We start from the raw sequence: 6,980 nt of genomic DNA on the forward strand, positions 1-6,980 counted from the left end.
TTGGGTCCTGTCTGCCCAGCCGCAACATTGGACAGCTCCATTTCGGCCTCCCTGGTGCCTCTCCCACCTCGGCGCCTGCGCTGGGAGCGGGTTCCTCCTCCAGAAGGCTGGGCGCTTCCACCTCCTGGCTCGGCCAGGAGCTCCTTCCCCACCAGAGGGGACGAAAGGACCGCTCTGCTCCTGGGGAAAATGGCAGCTGCTTCTCTCAGGCTCTGGGGCCACCTGCAGAGCCTTCTTCCTCAACATCCTCAGGAGCCTGGCCATCCTGGAATCAAGCGGGGAGCAGGCGTGAGTCTGGGCTCAAGGCAGCCTCTCACTAACCTTTTTGTATCTCCCCATCCCTGTCCCTGCCAGAGCAGCTCCTCCTCCCCCAACAGGGGTGTAGGGAGTGCAATCTACACACACTGCCAGGAGTGCATTGCATCATCTGCTCCCAACGTTCCCCTTCGTCATTCCTGGTGCTGCAATACCCGGGGAGTCTCCTCCTTTTCCAGCACTGGGGTCAGTCACAAAGACCACCTGTCACTTTGGATGAGCAGCTCCCTCCTGCCGTCCCAGGCCACACTCCCTGTCCGGGCTACAAAAGGAACAGAATCCAGGAGTCCAGACTTCTCCTAGAAAACCATTTCCCACATCAAAGTCCCTAGGCACAACAAGCGCTGGGTCCCCTTGTTTCCCACTGATTTCCATACTCAGAAGGTCACAGGGTCTGGCACAGCTCAGAGAGTCTCAGCCTGGGGAACAGTCTCCCACAAGGGAAGGGCTGGGAGCCCCATTGCTGGAATCTTTCCAAACACACTGGAGACAGCTCTGGAGAAGCCCCTCCCTGGACTGAGAGGGAAGGACTCCTGGGGTCGGTTCGCAAATCCGATCTCCTTTCGGAGAGATTCTCTCCCCTCTTTCTGCCTCTCCCCAGACAGACAGGGGATGCCACAGAGGAACCCTAATGCCACTCACTTGCTCTAGGTGATGGAGAGATGGATGGCGGATGTTCAGGGTGGCCAGCTTTCGCTCGCCCTCCCCCTCATTCTCCAAGCTCAAGGCAGGCTGGAAAGGGTGGTGACCTGAGGAATTACCCTGCCGAGCCACCAGGAAGGGTGATGACACTGGGCGATCGACTGGCTGTGAAAAGAAGAATCTGTCTTACTGCCAAGGGACGGAGTAACTCAGCCAGCAGCAGGGGGTGCAGAACACTGCCCTAGTGCCGGGGGGTGGGGGGGACAGCGCCTCCCAGCTCCTGACATCCCAGCACTTTACACACCTTCCTGGAGCCTGGTACTCTTATCAATTTCAAAATAAGAAAATATAAATAAAATAGAATATTTCAGCTCTTCGATTAGGTCATAATCTGATCTGAGTAAACGTGATAAGACACCTCATACTATGCACTGCTCCGAGTGACACGCTCCAATGGATCCCCATCTTCCCCCCACCGTGAGTTAGGTAGGAGGGGATTGTTATTCCTACTTGAAAGAGGGAGAAGCTAAGGCTGAGAAAGGAGAATTGACTTGTCTTTGCCACAGACTGGCTCTGTGACCTCAGTTGTGAATAGGAGCCAAGAGCCCCGACTTTCAAACTAACCTTCGGACCTTGAATTTATTCATTGAATGACCTGAATAAAGTGCTCTCAAATGAACAAACACAGTTCATAGTAATTATTCAGAAAGTATTTTAGGAGAACTAGAATGTTAGAGAGAATCATGAAATGCTCAGAGACAATTACTGCAGAGAAGCAGCAAAATATGTCAACCATATGACTGGTTATGACTTATTTCCTTGGTCTTAAAAGAGACCAACAAGGACCTGAGTCAACTCCCTGTCAATAACCCCCTGCTCAGCCAATCAGGGTAGAGGGGTGGGAGGCTGCGGGTTCTCACCAGACAGCCCAAAGGATGGCCCCGGTCACCGGTGGGGATAAATGTCCAAGCACTATTTCAGTCCCACATTTTTGGGTGGACATCCCACAATGGGAGCTGCAGAGAAGCCCCGCAGGACACACACACACACACACACACACACCCCTCTCCTGGTGGTGGGAGGGGAACAGGGGAAAGGACAAAAGAAGTAAGAGATGAAGAGAAAGGAGGGAGGGATGGAGGGAAAGGTAAAACCACCCAAAGGACAAACCCTCATGTCCCCAGTGATTCTAAGGGACAAAATCCTAGGTGTTTGGCTGAAAATTCTGTCATCTTAAGCTAGTGTTTTCCATGCCTAGAATTCACCTGGCACCAGATGGATCAGACTGAACAGGTTCCAAACCTCTCAGAGGCTCTTACCTTCTCAACAGGGACGTCTGTTTTCTAGTAAAATCAGTAAAAGGAAAGGAGAAAAGTCCAAAGAGGTTCCTCCTCGTGCTCATGTACATGAACCCTAATACTCTCTCAGTCCTCAAAGAGAGACCTCCAGAAGGAGACTTGCTGAAGCAAAGCCACAGGGATCTCTGACGTTTCCCTGGACCTGCACCCCAGTCCTGCCTGGCTGATGTCAGCATCCCTCTGTGAGGTCACCACCTCCCCATCACCTTTGACCAATAGGCTGAGCTCCTGCAAAAGGCCTTTGTGATCTCACTGCCACACCCACCCCTCCCCTGCACAACTAATGTCCTGCTGCTGGCCAGAAACTTTGGAGGTTTGAGCTACTAGTACCCTGTGGATCACCCCACTCAATGCGGGTTTATTCTAGGAAGGAAGCCGGCTAGATAGTAAAACATCAGGGGCTGCTCCCAATGCTACACTCAGTTTTTCAGAAATTAGGAGACTCTATAGCCAGAAGAGGCCATTAGAGCATCTCATCTGACCCCCTCCATATCACAGGCCTCCTGTAGACCACAATAGCTCCTGTCGGGGCAAACACATTCCAGAAAGGCATCTAGTCTTCATTAAATGACATCAAGAGATGGAGAATCCACCACTTTCCTTGGTAGCTAGTTCCTGTGGTGAATCATCCTCGCTGTTGAATATTTGTTCCTCATTTGAAATATGAATTTCTCTCTTTTCACCTTCCAGCCATTGGGTCTTGTCATGCCGTGCTCTGCTAGATTAACGAGGCCCTTCATACCCAATATTTTCTCTCCATTAAGGCACTTCAACAGCTCACTAGAAGGCACTTTTCTCCAGCCCTCAGAACATTTGGTGGCTCTTTGCTGCCCCAGCTCCAATCTCTCAACATCTTTTTCAAATGAGGACACCAAAACCGGATGCCGTATTCCAATCTCAGTCTCACTGATGCTCTGTCACCTCCCTATCCTGCTCACGGCTCTGCTCCTATGTCTAATGATGGCTTTAGCCCTGTTCACCACAGCATCACACTGGGAGCTCATGATGATGGGCTTCTCCACTATGGCCCCGAAAACCTTTCAAAGTCACTGCTTTCCTGGATATACTTCCCCATTCTGGAGGTGTGAGCGGCATCTCCTGTTGCTAGCTATAGGACCTTGCATTTGACTCTGGTCAAATTTCTTTGCTTTCAATGGGTCCAGTTAGCCAAATGAGCCAGATCCCTCTGTTTCACTGCCCTGTCCTCATCAGTAATTACCACGCTGCCAGTATTTTATCACCCACCACTCTTCTCAGCAGGGATTGTATGTTTGCTCCCAAATCACTGATAAAAATTATTTTAAAAATTACTCCTTGAGAGCTTCTTCAGAGCCTTAGTACCCAGGACCTGCGCCCCACAGCACAGTGAGAAAAGGACCCCTGCCCCGCCCATGCCTCTGTCCTCCCTCCAGCGGCTGGGCGCTGTGTCTCACTCACCACAATCCTCTCCACCACAGCCGCCTTGCAGCAGTGCGACTCCAATGTGTCCTGTGCTCTCTTCCATGTAGCGAATCACGCGGTGTGGATGGCATGCAGAAACATGAGCTGCTGGGCCTCGTCCTGCACCCACCGGGAGTGGGGTTAGGGGAGAGAGAGCCAGTGAGCCAGGGACCTCCCTGCCCCACCCACACCAGCTGCAGGACTAAGGCCTGAATGGGGGATAGCGGGGACACGGCCATTGTCCAAATCACCCACAACTACACAAACAAGGTCAGGAACTGGGACAGTGCACGTTGGGGGAGGAGACCCTGGCTGGTCTGTGACAAACACCCCTATTTTGGGGATCCCAGATCATAGTAGAGAAAAGTCCCTGTTAGAGCTGGTGGATCATCAGAGACAAGACCCTCTGCAGGGAGTCAGGGTGCTGGGAAGAGGCAGGACAATCTCAGTCCCAGCACAGCTGGGGAAGGTTTCCACCTTTTCTCGGCCTTGGAGCTGCTCTAGGATGTTCTTGAGAGCAGCCTCCTCATGGCCATGTCCACGGCTACCTCCTCCTCGTCCTCTGAGTCCCTGGAGGTCCCTGCACCAGGGAGAGAAGGGGACAGGGTGACTCCTGTTGCCATGCAGGGAAAGGACAGGGGCATGGTGGGGCAACGTGTCCCCTTCCCACCTGCGGGAGCCAGGGCAGATCAGGACACACACTTCCCCCTCTCAGTGATGCCTTCAGCCCCCAACTCTTTCAGGAGCCCATAGCAAAGAGACCCTCCCTCCCCCACAGTGTCCTGGACTCCCTGCGTGGTGTCTCACCCTCCCCCACCTGGAGCATCAAGGACCAAAGTGGCAGCATCTAGTATCAGTGGGGTTCATGTGGCTCAAGCCAGACACCTGGGCAGGGGACCCGTCCCCACAGCACTGGTCGAGTGCCTGGGCCCAGGGTGTTCACAGCCCCCTCCTCACCCCTCCCTGAGCCCAGCCTGGTTCCTCACCTGGAACAAAGCAGCGGGACACCTCGGCCTGGCTGCTGCCTCAGTCCCCGGCACTGCTGCTGTCCCATGGGGAGCGGGCCGAGCTGCTGGTGCTTGGACAGGGTTCCTCCACCTTCTGCCCTGGGGAGGCTGGAAGTTCCTCAGTGACTGGGAAGGGCGATGCCTCCTGCTGGGAATCAGGGCTGGGATTCTGGGGCCCGTGCTTCCCACACAACAAGCCCCAGAGCCACCCAGCCCATCTCCCCTCCTCGGCTGAATCCTGCCTCCCAGCCACATCCTGGGACAGCTCCATTTCGGCCTGTCTGGTGCCCCTCCCAGCTCAGCACCAGCGTCCGGAGCAGGTTTCCTCCGCCAGAAGGCTCGGCCGGGAACTCCTTCCCCGCCAGAGGGGACAAAGAGACCGCTCTGCTCCTGGGGAAGATGGCAGCTGCTTCCCTCAGGCTCTGGGGCCACCTGCAGAGCCTTCTTCCTCAACATCCTCAGGAGCCTGGCCATCCTGGAAACGAGCGAGGAGCAGCCGGGAGTCTGGGCCCAAGGCAGCCTCTCACTAACCGCCCTGTTTGGTCCCTCCCATCCCTGTCCCTGCCAGAGCAGCTCCTCCTCCCACACAGGGGTGCAGGGAGTGCAATCTACACACAGTGCCAGGAGTTCACTGCATCATCTGCTCCCAACTTTCCCCCTCGTCATCCCTGGTGCAGCAATACCCGGGGAGTCTCCTCCTTTTCCAGCATTGGGGTCAGTCACAAAGACCACCTGTCACTTTAGACGAGCAGCTCCCTCCTCCATCCCAGGCCACACTCCCCCTCCAGGCTAGAGAAGGAACAGAATCCAGGAGTCCAGATTTCTCCTGGGAAACCATTCCCCACATCAAAGTCCCTAGGCATAGCAAGCTCAGGGTCTCCTTGTTTCCCGTTGATTTCCATGCTCAGCAGCTCACCGGGTCTAGCCCAGTTCAGAGACTCTCAGCCTTGGGAACAGTCTCCCACAAGGGAAGAGCTGGGAGCCCCATTGCTGGGACCTTTCGAAACACACTGGAGACGGCTCTGGAGAAGCCCCTCCCCTGATTGAAAGTGAGGAACTCCTGGGGTCGGTTTGTAAATCCGATCTCCTTTCGGAGAGATTCTCTCCCCTCTTTCTGCCTCTCTGCAGACAGACGGGGGATGCCACAGAGGAATCCTAATGCCACTCACTTGCTCTAGGTGATGAAGCGATGCATGGTGGATGTTCAGGGTTGCCAGCTGTTGCTCTCCCACCTCCTCATTCTCCAAGCCCAAGGCAGGCTGGAAACTGTGGTGACCTGAGGAATTACCCTGCCGAGCCACCAGGCAGGGTGATGACATTGGGCGATCGACTGGCTGTGAAAACAAGAGTCTGTCTTATTGCGAAGAGACGGAGTAACTCAGCCAGCAGCAGGGGATGCAGAACACTGCCCTAGTGCAGGGGAGACAGCGCCTCCCAGATCCTGACATCCCAGCACTTTACACAGCTTCCTGGAGCCTGCTGCGCTTATCAATTTCAAAATAATAAAATACATGTAACCCTTCTGCCAGGCCAAGCTGATAGCAGCAAGGGCCAGGTTCAGTACACAGGGGTTCCCTCTCATCAAAGGAAATGCAAAACTGGCTCGAGCCCCCACCCAGTGACCTGGGAAAATCTTATACACCCCCTGGGTGCCTCAAAGAGGCAATACTTCCCCTCTTGCAAGCACAGAGTCTCGGTGTAGCAGAGAATCTTTAATAACATGAGGTAAACGACATCAGCATTAATTTGGGGAAACACCACAACTAGTGTTCATTAACCAAACCATGAGCAAAGACCCACCCCAGCAAATTGGGCCACATCCTTTCCCTCGGGTTCTTGAGTCCCAGAACCCAAACGTCTCTTGAGTCCAGCAATCCACAAATCACCCAAAGTTCAAAAGCCCAGCCCCAGAGTTCAAAAGTTCATCTGCAGAGTGTTATTCTCCAGTCTGGCTAAAATGTGCCTGTGTGTGGGGAAAGAGGTAAGGGGCACCTTACGTGTCCTGAAGCTGACTGCCCCACAGGGCTCTGCTCTGCTCCGCTCCGCTGTCTCACGAACGGCTCCGCTCCACCACGACTGGCTCCGCTCTGCACAGCTCGCCGTCTCACGAACGGCTCCGCTCTGCACAGCTCACCTCGCCGTCTCACGAACACTCCGCCAGCGTATCCACGAACAGCAGCGCTGCACTCTGGTTCTTCCAGTTCCCCACTACTTGACA

General features: G+C 54.5%; 1 long non-coding RNA gene across 1 annotated transcript; it reads right to left on the reverse strand.

Annotated features, from left to right (window-relative positions):
- Positions 1–245: 245 nt before the first annotated feature.
- Positions 246–4,997, reverse strand: LOC119565864. The gene is made up of 3 exons (XR_005224939.2): positions 4,742–4,997; positions 3,753–3,875; positions 246–256 (listed from the first exon to the last, which is right to left on the reverse strand). It is a non-coding gene; the product is annotated as an uncharacterized LOC119565864 (long non-coding RNA).
- Positions 4,998–6,980: the final 1,983 nt, after the last annotated feature.

Source organism: Chelonia mydas, chromosome 3 (genome assembly GCF_015237465.2).
Source record: "Chelonia mydas isolate rCheMyd1 chromosome 3, rCheMyd1.pri.v2, whole genome shotgun sequence".
NCBI classification, from domain to species: Eukaryota; Metazoa; Chordata; order Testudines; family Cheloniidae; genus Chelonia; species Chelonia mydas.